Source organism: Dromaius novaehollandiae, chromosome 17 (genome assembly GCF_036370855.1).
Source record: "Dromaius novaehollandiae isolate bDroNov1 chromosome 17, bDroNov1.hap1, whole genome shotgun sequence".
Lineage (NCBI taxonomy): Eukaryota > Metazoa > Chordata > Aves > Casuariiformes > Dromaiidae > Dromaius > Dromaius novaehollandiae.
Genome location: NC_088114.1, coordinates 7275845 through 7295263, shown reverse-complemented (window position 1 = coordinate 7295263; position 19419 = coordinate 7275845). Strand labels below are relative to the sequence as shown.

The following is a 19419-nucleotide window of genomic DNA, read 5'->3' as shown; positions in this document are numbered from 1 at the left end:
TGAGGTTATGTCTCTAAAAACACAAGAGAAGTGTCTTAGTTATGTTATTGGTTAACATTAGAATTTTCAAAAGCCTTGGAAAGATTTGGGAACATTGAATGTCACACACCCTGCATGCCCGGCATTGCTATTTCCAAAAATCCCAGCATCGTGCCCCGATTCAGGGAAGCATGTATGCTTCCATGAGCTGAACTCTGTATTTGGAATTGAACTGGTGTGTTGGTGTTTGCCTGAATCTGAACAGCCAAGAAAAACTCGGAATGTTGACACAAGATTTATTATCCTGGTCATGCACCGTTTACAACAAATGCTTCATGTTTCAACTTTATCAAATCTTGGTGGGTGTACCTGGCAAGACATAGGTTAAGAAAATGAAGTACTGGTAGGGCAGGAGCTAATGCAGACGTAGTGTGAAGGGTATGGGAAAGAAGAAGAGCCATACAGACCTATTTAAATCCAAATCTGCTTTTGTAAGGCCCGTCCTGGGCCTGCCAGAGTCAAGGAACTTTTTTTTATTCATATGAAACTGTTAAATCAGTTTTATATTATGTCTTAGAAGTAAGGATTTTTTACCGGTTACATTGGCAGCAGGACTGGTTAAACAGTTCCAATACATTTTACCCTTTTATTTTCCCTAAGTTATCAAAGTAGGTATTGTTATCAATACTAATTGCTCCCTTTCCTCTTTCTTCCCCACTGTTTTTCTCCTTTCTTCATGCAGGCCAAGTCCAGTTTAACAGCAATTCAACCTTACTGCCTTTCATATTTAGTAAAAAGCTCAAGAAAAAGTAATTTCTTTATGTAACAGTAATATAGAGAGTAGAGGTGTGTGAGTCAACATTGATTACCTATGTCCTTATCCCTCTTCTCTGCCCAGAGCCATGACTGCTGAGGGAACTAGCACAAATGAGATCTGTGTTTAAGGTTTTGAAATATTTATACAAATTCTGAGGCTTCTGGCATGAAGCTAAACAAGAAGCTAATCATCAGCTGTTAATTGTGAATGAGTAAAATTTTAATCACTTCATTTGTATTCTGGCAGCTTACTGCAGGGAGGGATAATTTCCCCAGAAATGGGGAAATCTTATTACAGCAGTTGTCATGAAAAACTCACAGTCAAGCCCCATGTTCTTTAATCCTTATTTCAAATGTTCAGATAGCACTAATGTAAAGGCTTTGGCTACAGTTGAATCTGAATTTGAGAAGCTTTGAAATTTACCCATCTTTTCAGTAGAATGTATCAAGAAAATACAAATCATGCAACTATGAGAAAGTTTGTTTTGCAACTAGAAGACTTTTAAAGATTTGAGAGATGCAGAAAATTGAATGTCTAAAAACTATACAAGATATTTTGTATTAATTAGCAACAATTGTCATATCTTGCATTGAAACTAAATGAGATGATTGCTGCCTTTGCCTAGTAACAAGAAGTGAAACCTAAAAAAAGTGTGAAATCAATTACTTCTATGACTGTTGTGTTAAGTGTTATGCAATCAAAGGCTGCTTTGCATTCATAACACATCCAGACTCTGCTTTCTGAATAAGCTCAATTATTCTAGTTGTTTGTTCTAAACCTTTGTTTCTTCTGAAACTAAAATCTTTGATTGCAGTAATCGTGCAATTTACTGCAAAACTCTTTTTCATCCTATGCTATAAATTGGCAGCATCAATATGTAATAATATTTTGAAGGTCATACATTTCAATTATACTCAGACTTACTCATAGGTTACAAATTGATTTAATCAGGGATGTATGAAGCAAATACATAGTCCTTGAAAGATTGTTTCAGATATTGTGTTATTCTTGTCATTTCTTTATTTTTTTAATAAATGTTTCCAAGGACAATGAAATTGTTTTGCCTGAGATGGCAAGATAGGAAACATGGACACTAGCTCTAGTGACAAATTCTGATTCATTCCTGTAATATGACTATAATAATTGGAAGGATGAGACCAAATAGTGGTGTCACCCTGCCATGAAAATATTTCTATACTTAAGACTATCAGAATTTTCTTGAAAGAGAATTGTGAACAAGGTTTTGCATGATTCTGATGTAAAATTAATTTTAATTTTCTGATTCATGTAATGTAGTTGATTTCTGAAAGGTTTGCAGTACATGCAATACTTCCTTCATGTGTCAAGTTCACAAATAGGGAAATAAATGAGCAACCTTGTCCACTTACTTAAAAAAAAGAAAAAAGACTAGCATCTTTAAAAAGGTAATATATGATATTTACAGGCATACCCTACCTGATTTAGCATTATTAAAATATTAGATCTCATTTGCTTTATTTCGTCACTGTAAATGTAACAGCCTCCTACGGAGTTGTGATTGCTGGAGGAATACATACTGGAGCCCCTCTGAATTAAACGGAAACAACCTCTTGCAGTGTGTTGAGTCCTTAAAGTTCACTGGATTTTTTAGTTTTCTTGAGGGTTGGGAGAGATGCATATCTTTGTGTGGTGCAGTCATAGTCCCAAGAACAGAGCTAATTAAAAAACTAAAAAATAACTGGGACTTCTTTACAATGAATGTGCTGCTTTGCTGAAACCAGGAGAGTTTCACAGAAATATATTGAGGTGAATATTTAATAGATGGGGTATCTGAGGTCCAGGATAAAATGATGAGAAGATAAAAGGAGTTCTTACAGTAGCTGATACTACTATACTGCACTCACATGGCATTGGAGAGAGATGGTCAGGTCCCTGTTCTGCTTGATGTGGTTCATCCCTCAGTCAGTCGCTGGAACTCTTCTCTTCTATGTGCATATTAGCTGGGGCACAGACAGACTGATTTTAAAACAGGGTGGTTAGGCCTCCAATCTGGTATGTGGTTCGAGAGACTGATCTAACTACTGCCTGGGCCATTTCTGTGCATGAAGTCAGCAGAAAATTAGGCAAACCAAAAAAAAGTTTTCTGCGAATTGTTCATTGTTCATAGTATTAGTTTTCCACTCACTTAGCATATTGAAATGGGGTCTGGCCAGCACAGGAGCAACTGCAGAGCAGGAGGAGTGTGTATTCAGGGAAGAGGGTAGTTTCCTATCAGCAAACATGGCAAATATCAAGTGTTTGACTTTTTTCATAAACTAAAATGTGTATGGTTTCTCCTGCGCCTATTTGAGTGCAACTGAAACAATCATTATAGTTTTCTCAGACCATACTGATGGTGAAGGTGGGCCTACATATTTCTATAGTAGTTCTTGTAGTAAGTCTTAGCTTAAGATTAATTTCTTAAATATGTTTAACCTACTGAAAATCATTTGTTCTAGTCTATGTTATCAAAGCCAGTTCTGTTTTCTCCCTTGTCTTAGGGAGCTACAGCCAGATCTTCTACCTCGAATTCCAGGGCACCAGTGTATGCTTTTATACATCCAAACAAATTATGATAGTCTTACACATGTGGTCATTCTTTATTGGCTTGCAATGCTGCACTTAAATGTTACTAAACCGAACTAGCTTATTTCACAAGCTTGTACTGATGCATTTAGTGAGATGATAGAAGTACCCTTAGCAGAACATCATGTCAGCTCCTCTGTACAGGGAACCTGAGGTGTTAGAACAGACTGTATTTTAAGCCTTATACCTGCTGACCTAAATCTTCACTTTCAAAATCTCTTTTATACCCCTGTACATGCATATGAATAAACAGTATGACCATGCTTCTTCCAGCATTCTGGTTATCTTAAAACCATCATTTGTCCCTTTTGGCTAGCAAATCTCTGGATTTTTTCATGGATATGAAATCGGACTACTCTGATAGATGGCTTGAAATGGTCCATTTTGAGGCAGCATTTCAAAAGATTAGAGGTGATAGCTAGCAGAAGTTGCATTTACAAGTATGTGAATGCAGGTGTTACAGCAAGGATAAAAATGCCTGGCTAAATCTCTGGCCACACTCCTTGCCCTCTAACTTTTTCACGACTTCTATCACACAGGAATTCCACAGCAGCTCCTCCTGAGTCTTGGCCGAGCCTCAGATTGAGTTAGAATAGGAATATATTGGTGTTATGAAATTCTGCAATGGCTTTTTTTCTGTCAGCTCTCAGGTAGTCTTAAAATAAACTAGGAAGCAGTACAACCGGGAGAGTTGTTTCGTAAAATCAATCAACACCGAAATGGTGATGAATTTTACCGAGGTTTAATCCCCCCATTTTCTTGAGTGGTCAGTGCACAGGCAGCAGGAACACTTGGATTCAACTGATGTCTCTATTCCAGAGCTATTATAGTGATGCCAGAGTAGGTTGTGTTCCCTTCTTTGTCAGGGATGACTGTTACGTTCAAAGTCTTTATACCTGATAATGCATACAGAATAAAGAACGTACCTTGCTTTTTCAAGACAACAGATGCTGCCTGCAACTGAAAATGTGCTTGTCAGAAAGACAGATCTCTCCGACAGACAGGATTACATGGTAATACAGTTGAATACAGAGTACATTTTGTAGATGAATATGCGAAGATATGAAAATCTCAAAGGGAAATACAGATTACTAATAAATAGTTATTTGATTAGAACTATTTGTGGAATGTGAAATCCCTGCAACAATACAGAGAAGCTTCCCCAAATTTTCCATTTTTTATTTCATCTTGATTCTTCCCTACCTGCTTTTATATTTTTGACTCAGTAGTCTCAGAGAAAACCTTCTAGATAAGAGAAATTTTGAGAAATGTTGATAAAGTTCACTACTTAAATATATTGTGAAGTTAACTGTATTACAAAGAAATATCCCTTTTATTTCTTAGGTGGAGGGTTTTTGTTTCAGACCTGTGACCAGTCAGTTTCATTAGATGTTCCTAAATGCTTATATCATTCATTATGCAGCTTTTCCATGCTGATCATGATTCTGTAGAGCCCTTTCGTATCAGCAGTTGTCTGCCATCAAGGCTCAGGATTCCTACTCAGTTTAGCTGTTCCTTGAACAGAATTTGTTCCATCCCTTGATAATTCTTGCTCTTCTCAGTTTTCTGTTTTTCATTTTTGCTATATCCTTTCAGAGATGGAGGAAAAGCAAGATAAAGAACTCTATGGAATATTCAAAATACAGGTTTTCTTTAGGTCATACCTGAATTTCTACATGAGCTTGTACATGCTTGAAAAGCCAAAGCAATCATTAATATTGCCTTAAAAGCCAGTCTTGCAAGTGCTTATTATCAAGCTTGCTCCCAAGAATGAATACAGTGCAAAGGCAGTGTGAAGTGAACCTCAACAGACTCAAAAATTAAGTTTCCTCAAATAGGTATCTCAAGACTTGGTTTTACTAAATATTTTGCATCATTAAAGGTATAGCTTATTGTTGTTAGAGATTAGTTTTTAACAAAACCTTAGCTAGAAAGTCAAGGCGCTTCATCATAAGCAGTCAATACTCTATATTAACTTAGAAGATTCTATTTTTTTTGTAATTCAAAAGAATTTCAAGATTGAAGAATGTCATTAAATGTGGAATTGGTTAATCATTTTAATACTGAAGTGTTTTCAAGTTAGTACTGGACACGGGTACATTCATGTGCAGGTTAAAATGCTTCACAAAGAAAAATTATTTCCTCTCTAGGTGAAACTTGAGCAGGTGCAGATGAGTCACTGCCAGTTCCTAACAGCCAAAGGGCTTCTGTGCATCATCCATATTTGATCAAGCATGAACAATTCCCACTGAAATCAAATGGGTTTTATCTATGGCATCTTTGGATATGCTGGGGCTTTAATGATATCTCTGATTAATATACTTTCCTTATACTTAATATACTGAAAATATACTTTCCTCTGCACATTTTACAAGGTGTTCTGCATGGTTCAGGAAAGCCTGACTGTCATTGGCAGTCACCAGCATCATTTGACACCATTTTGCAGGTGGGAAAATTGAGGCACAGAGAGGTTAAGACACCTGAAACCAAGAGACCTGAATGCTGATGTGCTGCGAGTGATAATCCAGAGATGAAATTGTTGGCCCTCTGAATGGGAACACCTACTGATGTCAGTGGAGCTAGCAACATCACCACAGACTTTGACTTCGAACCTCATTTTTGAGACCTCTCTAGCCTCTATATATAGTGAGGAAAGAAGAATCCGTTTCCTGTTCTGAATTACAAAAGCAACATAATACTTGCCTGCCCTCCCTCCACAAGGAAGGGCATAGTTCCTTTTTCCCATTATGCAGCAAAAACTTACTAATTTCAGAAAACAGTGCTGCTGAACCATGTTTTTTAGGGATACAAGGAGAATAGTAATACTGCACCTTAACCCTGTCAGAGGCCCTTAAGCATAATATAATAATCCAACATTTTTAGAACTCATAAAAAGTTTAGTAGAAACATACTGAGAAGACATATGTCTGAACAGTCATAGCACCATGCTGACGATGCTGAAACAAATGATGTTTTTTTGTCTAGAACAAATGAATGTAAAAATGTGGTCTAGTGATCACAGTATAAAGGTGAGAGTGAGGAGACTCTCCACTGATGACTTTTGAGTTTCTCATAATGTTTAATCTTCGACTGGAAAAGACCCTCAAGAAATATAATGCTGTATTTTGACATGATTTTCCTCTGGACCCTTGCAAAAGAGGGTCCCAGCTGTGGTGTTTTGTGTAATAGATGTACATTTCCTTTCAGGTGACACTTTCAGACATGTTTCATATAGGCAAGAAATATCCTTTTCCAAGACTGAATTCTTTTATGCTTCAGCTGTTTATTTGACTATAGCCATCATTTACATTGCTGTGTATTAGATAGCAAAAATAGCCATTACTAGAAAGGGTAGCTGTGATTTCTTTCAGGTTCTCTCACCATTTCCAGCTGAAATGAAATGCATTGTGTGAAATAGCAATAAAAGTTTTCTGGCCTTTCTTTCCCGTGCTTCCAGCAGGAAGCCTAAGGCACACTGAAAGATGATGAAAAACCTCTTTTTCTTGCCCAAAGGTATATCATCAATAATGTCAGCTTTCCTCATTGCTGATGTCTATTTCCCTGGTCAGTGATTCACCCTTTCTCACATCTTTTTGAGGTAAATGTAACAGTAGCATCTGCAGCTTATACTTGTAAACGGTGTTCTGCTCTTTTGAATGATGGGTTTGGTCCAGCATCCTGGTGTGTATGTGAATACTTATACCTAGATCCACAAATGCACTTAAGCAATTAATTGCAGTTAAAAAAAAAAAAAAAAGAGAGAATTTGATGCTTAAACGGCATTTAGGAACATGATTTTACCCTCTTTGCTTTGTGTGTGCACAGAACAGAGAGCTGGCATGCAGACCTACCTCTGCCTAAACGGAGGGATACATGAAAGGTTTTCCAAAATACTGCTCCTATCTCTGTCAGACTTCACCAGGATGTTTTACAGTAAAATATTCCACTCTTGCCTTTTATAGAAGTATTCATCCAAAGCTCCCCAAAAAGACTCTTGCAAACAGGAATGAGTTGAGCCTTATGATACTGGTGGGTTAGTATTATTAAACATGTTTTGCTGGTGAAAACCTCAGGCAGAAAACGTGTTAATTTTTCCACTTTTAGTTTGAGAGCTAGATCCATAAATAATACATAAAGACATGGCTACTGGTCCTTTCCTCAAGCCATTTCTTCTTATTTTTTCAAATGTGTGTTTTTCTTAAAGGTTAGTAGGACAACAACACAGAAGAAACATTATAACCCCGGGAAATATAATTGAAATTATTTCTACATCATTGTGACCTTTTGACTGCAGCTACTGCTGATAGCAGTCACTCTGTTTTTGCTGAAGATCATGAGTGAAATATCATTCTCCTATCTTGGCAGAAACTTCAGTTAATGTACCAATATGTGGAGAAGTAAAGCAAAAAAAGGTTTTTCGACTGCTTCCCAGCAGCATTCAGAGAAATTCTGAATAGTATTTGGCAATCTGACATCAGTATTGCCTAGCAGTTTTTGTGTAACTGGGCACTTTGCACTCCCTGATGGGCTGCAAATACCTAATTTAATGTTCCTTTTCTGACCAGTGGGTTAATATGCAAACTATATATTCGGAGGCATAATCTAAGTTGTTCTGCATCTCTCTTTAGTTTTCGTTGTTGAAAACTAAACACAAACCAACACAAACTACTCCTCACGGCTGAACACTGAGTAAGGTAAAAGGTTTGGTAATCTCTGAAGCTGGTTTAATTCCAGAAAGGTAGGTGCTTATTTTTTATTACGTGAGAAAGGTTTTGCAGGTAATCCTAGAGCTCTCTCCTCAGAAAGACGCTTCCCCACTCCGCAGCTGGGAGAACCTTAGCAGCGCTTGGGTAGCCTGTGAGGCAGTGTTGTAGACTATTTCTTTTACACGTGCCCAATTTTCAATTTCATTTATTTCAATCAGAGTCTTGCTGCAGTCATCTTCTGATTTTCCAACTGGATAAAGCAAAATTCTTTACCTTGGTCTAAATTTTCATGGAGTTTTCGTTATTCTCACTCAATGCCATTTTCCAGTTAAATACCCGTCAGTACCTGCCATTGATATACCATATGATACCTGATTTAACACGTGTTTTTAGCCTCAGTGATGCTACTTTAGATACTTCTAGAGATCTATTTTATCTTCTCATTGTCATAGCATGGTTTTTCTCTCTTCAGACTTTTGTTCGAGATTCCTGCTTTGTCCATGTCTGTCACCCAGGCAGCTGAGATGAGTGGATTCACTTTTACTGACAGCCTTTGGCCTTCTGCTGCCACTGTCAAAAGGATTTAATGGTTGTATGCCCACCTACCACTGAACCTGAGTAGCAGCACAACACAAAACTTCCAAGAGTCCTTTCAAAGCCCAAGACCAGAGCTTAAGCCTGGTATGTTCTTGATAGCTCCCAACAGTTGATTTGACAGAATCTGAGCCACTACCTTTAAAGTGAGCGCAACAGACCTCCTGCCTTTTCAAAGTATTTTGCATTACAAAGGAGTTTGGACTTTTATGCCTATACCAATTAATCAATGTAAAGACAGAAAATAAAACCAAATTCTTTTGGACTTAATCAGCAGAGAATCTTTACTATTGACAACCAACTTCATAGTATTTGCTAAGATATTTGGTATAATTTTGAGCCTTTGCCAGTAGTCAAGCACCTGCATAAAATCTTAACTTAGAAGTGAAATATTGTTGCTGTAATTCACTGTGTCCTTGCCTTCACTATTATATCTGTGAATCTTTAATGTTCTGCAGAGCTTCATCTCTAGGTCTTCCTGTGTACATTTATGTCTAGATAATTGATTTGAAAAATATTGTGAAGGCCTTATAAAAGGCAATAGGGACCTAATTCTTTTTTCACTTATCTGTGTCTACATATGAAATAACTCACTGGAATGAGTGGACCCGATGAGGTAAAAGCAGATTAGAGTGGAAAATCTGGGCACATATTCTTATCTTTATTTGCAGAATAAATTTGGTAGCATGTTTTATAGTGAGATCTGCTCATGAAATGTTTTGATTTGGGCCTTTTCTGTATATTTAGTTTATGGAACTGATTTTCTAATAGAAATATAAAAGATTGCTATGCTGTTCAGATTGATTGCTCTTTTTGGTATTCAGTATAGTGGGTATGTGAATTGTATTAAAGGAGCAGTGGAATGACGGATCTTGATGGCTACAAAGTTAATACCTTGACTGATCAAACATCAAACCAGAGAAGCTATTTTTTTAAATGATGGATATAGAGTCAATACTGCTGGCTAGCTGAAAATTGCTTTTGCAGAGTCAAAGTGATCCATTGCCAGTTAATATATACTAGAACTCAGCAGAGTAACATCAGGTATGCGCCTAGGATTTTGTTCTCTGTCCATCATTGGCGTAAGAGTGAAGAATATTTTCCTTATACTACTGTAAAGAAGAGTGGCTCTCTTGGGGTTTTTTGCTTTTTGCTTTTTTTATTTATTTCACTAATCTACGGAGAGGGAACTTGCTGTATTTTTTTCTCGATGCGCATTGGAATAATTTTTCTTCACAACTAAACTCTGATTTTCAATCCTAGTAATTTAGTTTCATATTTTGAAATCCCTGGAGTGAGTAGACATGATCAGTTTAAGAGAGTGTGTGTTGAGTGTGAGGTTTCATGGACAAGATGTTGCATATCACATTTTATTTAGCTCAGTACAAATAGTTAGGAAGTAAAAAAACCCACAAACTAGGGTAAAATTAATACTTGAAATTCTATTTTAATGTGGAAAACTTTTAAATCAACTTTATTTTTTGCCTAATGATACTCCATTTATCTTCACTGGGAAATTTGTCTAAGGCATGCAGGAATTGTTTCTTTGTGTGAATTACCAGAATGTTTATAACTAATGCTGAGTAGAGTATGTTCAGAAAATAATGAATAAAACATTTTAAGACAATCAGCCATTAATTAGCTCATTCTCACCTATACAATTGGGAAAGGAGACATTATATATATATGATTTTTCATTGAGAAATTAAGAAATAGACACATAATAATAATATACAATTTGTCCTTCACAAGCATTTGTCAAAGAAAGAAGTAAACATTAGATGAAAAGGAAGTTTCTGTAACACCAATAACTCCTTTAATTCATTTTCAAAACCAATTCATTTGCAGTGTTTGATGGAAGAGTACTTATCTTAAATATTGCTGGGACTGTTTATTTGCATGTGGTTGTTTATGCAATTATTTGTTTAAATGTAGACCTGATAGTTCTCTCAAATGACGCTGTCCATCACAGAGTCGTTCTTGAGGGGGTTTTTTAGTATCCCAAACAACTGGGATTTTTTTTTTTTTTTTTTGAACTGGTGCTTTTGAGTAAGTTATGTTCTAAATAATCAGCTTGATATGTAACCAAAGCGAGTTATCAGAGAATGATTGCTAGGAGCTTTCTGAAAATCAGGCCTTTTAAAATTGAGTGCTAAGATCATTAGAAACTTTTGAAAACCGTGTCCTTTTCTCTTTTCCTCACTAGCTTTGACTGAAGCTGAAGATAGGAGAATCACCATGGCAGCTACCGCTCAGGTAAGCGGTGATGATTTGTGAGGAACTTAGTACAAGCAAGTTAGGTAAATAGGGATTTGAAGGAGAAAGGACATTCTTGATATATGGAAAGTGATAAGCTGCAGTAGGGGTAAAGGATGGCAGTAAATTCCCACTGGGAAGTAAAAGACTAACTGATTAGGATGCAAATAAGTGTAAGGGAGCATCTTAAATCTGATTTAAAAGGCAAGAAAGGTTTCCAGGAGATGGTCGGATATCATGACAAGGCCATATAAATGAGATGATAATCTAGAAAAAAGTTAAACTGATCTATTAAAAGCATCAGCATACTCATGTCTCTTACATACAACACAGAATTGTATACCAGAACGAAGCAATACAGAAAAAATGATAGAGATTTCATAACAGCGTCTGTGATATGCAAGGAACTCAGTATGTAATACTTCATGATAGGTGAGGTGCTGAGATGAAGGACTCAGTTTCTTGCTGCTTTCTCTTTGCTGGATACTTTCTCCATGTTCTTGCTGCTTCCTTTCTGCTGTCTCCTTTCTTTTTTATTCCTTCCGCATGTTAAGAACAGTAGAAGGAGCAGTTTTGTAAATCGTCACATAGAGCTAAAATGGATATCTATAAAAAATAAAATTATGTAGATACATGGCTGTAAAATTAACATTATGTAAATGGCTATAAAAAGCAGGTTATTTAGATAGTCTGTAGAGATGATGAAAATACAATTAAATAAGGAAAACTGATTGTGGTGAGGTGACTAACAATGATTGTCTGCTTACGTTCTTTATCTTATTATGTTAATATGATATCATTAAGAGGACTATAATTCTGGAACATGTGTTTTAGTGTTTTAATTTTACTGCAGATGAACATACTTGTGCTTCTGTACATAAAATAATGTAATGTGAAGTGCCAAAATGCTCTGTGACTGTTTATATATTTTTGTTTATGGGATATATTAGGAGATATTTTCTTCAGAAGAATATTCCTGCCTTTAAAGGCGACTTCTAGAAAGCATGCTATTCTTCTCATATTGAACCTAAAGGAAATTTCCTGCTTTGTATTGTAAATGGTTGTGTCTGAATTATGTTTTAGTTTCAAGTATCTTCGTTCAATCAAACACCTAGGCAGTAAAGGCACTTTGGCACTCAGCTCTTATTCATCTCACTGGGGATTTGGTACCTAAATGGCTTTGTGGATTGGCCTTAAGCCTTGTTTAAAGCTCCTTGGAATCAATGATTGATTGCTATAGATTGCCATGGAAAAACATCTTCAAAGGTAAGTTGCATTTTGAACTGTAGATGAAGGGATGGTCTGTCCCAGACACTGTGACCGCAGGCTATGCTGGCCCCCCTCAAGTCCGTGCTGGACAAGTGCACATGCAGCCTCAAGAAAGCAATGCATATCCTAACCACATCCACAACAGCGGAGCAACCTGTCACATGAAAGTGCAGTCTTTTCACGAAGTGTTCCTCTATTCTGACACTCAAAAGTGGCAGACAGAAACTGTGTCTAACAGTAAGGAAAAAGTCAGTCTCAGTTCAAAGATCTCTCTTGTCTCTGCAGAGATACTAGTGAAGCTACCTTAATAATGGAGAAATCTCTGCCTTTAAAAGTAGACTAAGGCAAGCAGATATATAGATCTCAGGCTACACATACATATTTCCTTGGTTTGGGAAAGTAAATCAAACCAGTAGAATAATTTAAATATGCTTTTGTTTATTTAGATTGCTAATACATTAGGTTGTAGAAGTTAATTGAATGGCATCCTTTGGAAGCTAGGTATTAATTAAACACTCACTAAGTGCGAGACTGAATCAGGGTTAAATTCAAAATTATGATGTTCGCTGAGCATTTATTGATGGTACAAGGTTACCAAAGAACTATAATCCATCTATTATTTTATTTGGTTGGAGTGTTGATTAATGAAACTGTTGACCAAGCAGAAAGGAAGATCAGCCCTTAGAGCACGATCAAGAAACAGATGAGACTGAACGTGGGTCAGGTGCCTAACATCTGCATTATGGTTTCTGACAAGAGGAGAACAAAACAGCCAGGCTCATTAGAGACCTCAGCAGAGCTGCCTGACGCAGGTATTATTTTACCAACTGTTACCCTTGAGTTGGAAGCAATAAATTTACTTGCGTAGTTATATGGGTTGTTCTAGTTCTTTGCCAAAGGAGGAGTCTTTTTATTTCTGGACACAAGAAAATTCTTGCTGAGTGGATTTGCCTCCCTTCTGAGACTTGCCCTAGCACAGGAGGTTATTCTTCTGGCTTTACTATGTGTTTTTTAACAAAATGTTTTCTTTTCTTAGAGTTTATACTCAATTGTCTGTAACTGTTGTGTAACAACTTTGAAAGAGATGTCCAATTTTAACGAACATTTAGCTCTTGTGTCATTTCTGTGTGGAAAAGACACTTTGGACTTCTAAAATGTATTTTGCACCAGTTTCTAATATCCCTGCTTGATTTGTAAGGCCGTCAAAGATAGCAGCATGAACAGTTCTTGAAGATAAGGGACATGGAAAATCTTATCTGTAGGATGCTTTCAGGTCTCTCTGTTCTTCTTCTTTCTCGCCAGTATCCCGTTCTTTTTGTGACTGTCCCTCTCTCTGCTTTTACTTTAAGGACTACCAATAACAACCTAACCACTGTTCCTCTCATCAGGACTACCCCATATGAGAAGATGCTATTCTCCTTTCTTACTGCTCTTGTCTGTGTTCATCAAGAAACAGCAGTGGTGGTCAGCAGTGGTGTTGTGGCTTACTCGCTTCCTTAGGCAGCATGATAAGGCTCTCATTTCACCGTGCCTTTGGCAAGGACTTCATAGGCATGAAAGTTCAACTTAATAAAAAAGGTGACCTTTTCATCATATTTACTGCTCCCACTAGATGTGCTCATATTATCCATTTGTGAGTTTCCAGAGAGGAAATCAGTATGTACTTTCCAGTTTCTGTCAGAGGAAGGTGTTTCCCCGAAAGCTGTGCTGTGAAAACAGACTTTCAGAAAAGATGCACAGTTCTGCATCGGTATTTTGGGATGCTTGAAGAGAAACATCTTTCAGCATTATGTGTTAGATCTAAAAGCTAGCGATGCTATCACTTATCTTGAAGACAAAAGCTGTTTACATTTGCCCTGAAGTAATAATTTTCCCACTAATTGATTTTGTTTGAACGATCATAGTGAAATTGCAAATTCTGTGTTAGTCCTGTCCAAATCCTATGCACTGATTGTGCACACCACCTCTAGATGGACAATTCTCTGAAAAATTATTAGTAGTGGATTACGTGGTCAAAGGAGCTGCCAGGCTGTGAGTTCCAGCCCTAAATAGAATTCAAAGAAACAGAAGTATGCAGAAAAAGCCAGAACCTTTCTGAATTGGAAGACAGATGGAATTTCTTTGCTTTTCAGTTTTCCTATTACTGAAATTGCATTTTATATCATCTACAGTAGACAGGTTTGCTCGAATCTTATATGGCCACTAATTGCATGATTTTACTTCCATCCATTTTGCATTTCCCACAAGTGATTTTTTTTACCATGAAAGTGACCAGTTCTGTGAAAATGTTGAAATGAAAAAGTAAAATATGAGAAGTAGAAAACAAAGTGGCTCAACTCCAATAAAAAGTTTAAACATTCATGAAGTAACTGTAACACAAATTGGGTAAAATCCTTTAGCTAGGATCAAAGGAGTCTGGTAGTGCTAGTTACAACAATTAACAAGTTCTTCTGTGGGTTGCAAGAATTTAAACAGCTGAAAGTTGCCTCTGAGTCAAAAAGTCAATGTGGATTGGAAAAAAAAAAGTGCATTATTTTTCTCCAGGATATTGTTAGAGCATGTAGCACAATCACAGCAGCCTTTGCTCATTTCCACTGCATGGTGGCCGTCTCATTGCAGTATTGTGTCCTTCAGAGGAGCAGCAGAACAACCCTGTTAGACGTACAGGGTGACGCAAGTGTTCTCAGAATGCTTATGAAGGAATTTTCTCCTTTCTGTAGACTTTTAACACTGTTTAGTACAAAAGGTTAATTGTGAGATAAGCTTCTATCTTTCTGTTTTGACTTTGCAGCTCTAGTAAAAATAGATGATGGGAAATAATTGTGATGATCTTAAGACCTCAATTTTAAAGATTTCTTTAAACTGTAGACAATGCAATTCCTTTTAAACTTTTTTTAACATGCATTTGTCAAGCAAGTATTTATCTGCTTGCAGAGCAATGCATCTGATAGAAGGTTGCTTACTGAGTGTTACTTCTCTGACACTTTAAAGGCATAATATATCCAATTAATAGTTTTCTGGAAAACTGTGTGGATAAAATATCCCCCAGAATAATTGATATCCAGATATAAATTATTGAAGGAAGATTACAAAGTATGTATAATAAAAGGCTATCTTCAAGTGAGTAAAAATGTTCTTACTGAGTAATCTTTCCAAAATACAGTACATAACAGGTAGCAGTCCAAAATAATTTAAAGAACAAAATTTATAAGATTTTTTTTTCTATGTTTTGCTAAAATTCCATTAGCTGATTAATTGTATTATCTTGGTTGTTAATTTTGGGTAATACTTTTAATAAAGAATCATGCAAAACAAGAATAACGGTAAGACGATTTTAAACAAAACCAAACTGTGGCCTGTTAGGACTAGATCTGTTGAATAAAGGAAAGGGAACACTGGGAGCTGATCTGATAACAGCCTTCAAAGATCAAGGAAACTGAAAAGGAAAGGTGATTTCTTCTCTATTTTTTTGCTAAGCATAGAACAGGAAGTGATTGGTCTAATTTACACTAAGAAAGATGTAATTTAGAAAAGACTTTCAAATTTAAGTCTTGTTGAAAGAGGATGTCTCTTCAGGTTGTGGAATGCCCATAGCTGGACATTGGCCAAGTTGAATGTTTGCCAGGGATGAGGCAGATGGTCAGATGAAGGGCTGGATAGGAGAAGAAAAGGTAGACTGTATTACACTTCTGAGCTCTCTTTAGTTGGATTTCAATGACTATATCAACTCAAAGTCATTTTTTTTTAATTTGTATTGCACATCTTATTTTGGCCAGCAAAACATGTTTATTCAATTTTAAAAGGGCTGGTGATGTTAACCATGAAATTTTGACTGCAGTCCTCCACTCTAGCAATGAATACTGCAACTTTTTTTATGCTGCCCACTTCCCAATATATGGAATGATTGAAATGTTTGCTCTCTAATCAGAGCTGTCTTTGTATTACAGTGCCGTCCTGTATGGACTGGGTTGATGTCAGCCATGGGAGAAGGCAATCTGAAATTGGTCTAAAGACTGTTGAAGTGTTTTCTTTTTATACACATTGGGGTGTTTCAGTATGAGTAAAATGTTTCTATAGCAAGGTGAATTTGCAGAAAGTTATTATCTCAACAGTGCTATGATTTTTTTTTTTTTTTGGCTAGTGAAATAATTATTTTAATAGTGCAGTGATTTTAATCTCCTATACTGTTGTGGTGGGTGAAATTTCAGTGGAATGAAATAGAGACTGCTGCTGCTGTTTCTGTTAAGCACAGTTTAACTGATCTCTTGCTCTCAATAAAACTTTTTATTATTAGTTTTCTAACTCATCCCTGGACTCTTAAATTTCAACCATGGCAAATATAAAGATTTTACATATAGATCCATTTCTTATTTAATACCATTTATATCATTATGCTTCTTTCTTCTGTATTTATTGAAAGAGGCCTGTTTAGTAATCTGTATGTTTCCTCTCCAGTGCAGGAGTATGTCTTCCATTTCTTATCTTTTTTTATTTGCTTAGGGAGCAATTACTGCTCTGGTCTCTGAAGTTACTAAATCATTAAAATATGTATTAAAAAAATAAGTAATCCACACAATTCATTCTGATATTTTAAGCTACAGAAATTAATAGAATTTGGGGCTATTTTATTTCGTAAATAGATTTCTTCAACAAAAAGATAAATGAATTGTCAAATATACCAGAAATAGATAGATTGTGTCACTGTTCAACATAACTAACATTTTTTAATAGAAATGTCTGATCTCAGTACAGATGGAAGAGCAAGATGTAATAAATGTGTTTGCTACTTTATTTATTTACTTTGGCAAAGAAAATTAAATACCCTTAAAACAAATGTGTTTTCATTCTATTTTAACAGTTAGCATTAAAAACGCATATCTCAAGAAAAATACACTAAATACATCAATTTAATAATTGTATTGATCAGACTGTCCAGCTAGGCAATAGATTTGTCTTGTTCTGCTGCCCCTTAGCACTGTTGCAATTTTCTACCATTTCTATTGGGAAAAGATGTTAATTTAAAGTTTAAAATACATTTAAAATACTCAACTGTCAAGGAGCTTGAAACACTAGAAATCAAGAATAACCTTGCAACAGTTAGATCTTAAGTGATGTAAAAAAGTCTAAAAATAAAAAGTCAATTTTGGTGAACAGAAGACAGACTAATAAATATACATAGTGTCATGTAGTTAGCTATAGTTTTTTACTTCACATGGCTTTTATTCCTCAGAATGTTTGCATTAAATCTGTTTTTCCCTTCTGTTTATATGTGATACTTCACTATTGAATTCTTCTGAATGTTTGTTTACAAACAAAGCCAAAAAATAACTGATATTGAAATGCAAATGCAATATAAGCAACCTGCCTCCATTGCATTAGGGTGCATAGAATATAACTGTATTATACCATTCTGTGCTCTGAATGTGCACCCAAAATAAAAACAATCCATCACTAAATACTTTTTTCATCTCATAATGGGCCATTAGTGCATGCCTTCATATGCCAAATAACAGTTGAAAGCAAACAGCTAGAACAAGCTAAGAGGAAACGTGCTACGCTTGGAATTGGACAGGAGGCAGTGAAGCTTTGGCTCCCTTCACACTCACTGTGTTTCCACTGGCTCATAGCGAGCCATTCTGTAAAGCTTACCAAGCTCAGGGAAAAGAATATCAGGCAAAAACAGAGTTTCAGAGAACATTGTAATCGAATGCACAATATAAATAAAATAGGACGTGCTGCAAGTGCTGTTACCTGAAAGTCATAACAGCAAAGGATCTGTGTGATGCTTAAGTATTTAAAGCCTGTTGCAATTTTTCAGAGGTCAGTTTTTCATTGGAAAATGCATTTTCAGTAGAATTGAAGCATTATGTTAGCTCTGCCAGGTCAAGTCTGCTGGAAGAAAGCCCTAAGCCAGCAATTTCTGGGCCACTCAGCCCCCAACCCCATGCAAGATTTCTGCTCTGGACTGCTCAGCTGGTGAGTGTGACTACCGGCCCCCTTAGGGTGGCTAGGGGACACCCCTTTGCCATCCTGGAAATATTCACAAATCTCTATTTACATTCTTCCAAAGGCTTTTTTTTTTTCCTTTCTGTGGAAAATGTCTTATTGCTGAGATTTAGTTCTGATACTGCGCAAAAAGCAGCTTCACACTCTCCCTCATCCTTTTCCTACTGCAGTTTTGAAAATGAGACATTTCTGCAGGATGGATATTTTGGCTTAGTAAGTGTCTGTCCTTTCACAAAACTAGCATGAATTTTGACAGAACAGAGTAATCAGCAGGCTACCACTGGAGCTGTAGGTTGAACATCAGATTGGCAGAGTAATTCTAGGGGAGAGAAGTGTTTTGAGGTCTCATTTGAAACTGGGAATTGGCATTACAAATCAGAGTGATGGTGCATTGGCAGAGCCATGTACTGGGAGCATGATCTGGCTGTTTATCCTTCTAAACAAGTAAAGCCTCAGTAAGCTTTCCCTGAATGATTCAGTCTAGTAGATATACCCTACTCAGAGCCTAAGATGGAAATTATTGACTATATTTTCAGTCTAATTTGTGATGCTTGATGGCAATTTGTATCTTACATTGGAATCCTTATAGATTGCAATAGGAAACAGAGACCACAATACAGAGTTATACAGACTACATTAGCTTTTGACTGGATGACTAAAGCTATTAGCAATTTACTTTAAATCATCAGCACTGGCCTATTTATTCTTGCTGTGTTTTTAGAAGTAATGCAATATTTGGGCTTTAATCTTGTCTGGCAATCTCTAAGCATCATTATAATATGCTTCCTTGGCTGAGATGGTAGAGAACTTGCCAAAAATATTTTCTCAGCTATACACAGACTTGCTTTCGGTCATTCACTTACTGGTATAATTTTTCATCTTCAGTCTTTTCTTGCTACATTTGCAACAGACTGGGAATCACTTGATTAAGCCTGGAATTGCTTGGTTGTTTGTTTGGAGAGAAGAGGAACTTGAGTTTATGTAACTCTAACTATAAAAAGATCAAGAAGCTTGACAACTGTGGAGTGAAGCATTGAGATGATCACTAAAAATACCAAGCAAGCAGCATGCTAAAAAGGAGCTTTGCAGACGCTCAACCTTGTCTTTTCAAGCTATCAGGCAAGTCAACTCAGCATCGAGGGAGGTAATGATAAATGAAACTGGCTCTCTGGGGTGGTGAAATAAATG

General features: G+C 36.4%; 1 long non-coding RNA gene across 1 annotated transcript in view; it reads left to right on the top strand.

Moving 5' to 3' along the window:
- Positions 1 to 19419, top strand: part of LOC112980461 (uncharacterized) — a 310497-nt gene that overhangs the window by 176396 nt on the left and 114682 nt on the right. Inside the window, exon 5 of the long non-coding RNA XR_003258428.2 lies at positions 10907 to 10956. This is a non-coding gene — a long non-coding RNA (uncharacterized LOC112980461). The remainder of the gene's footprint in view (positions 1 to 10906; positions 10957 to 19419) is intronic.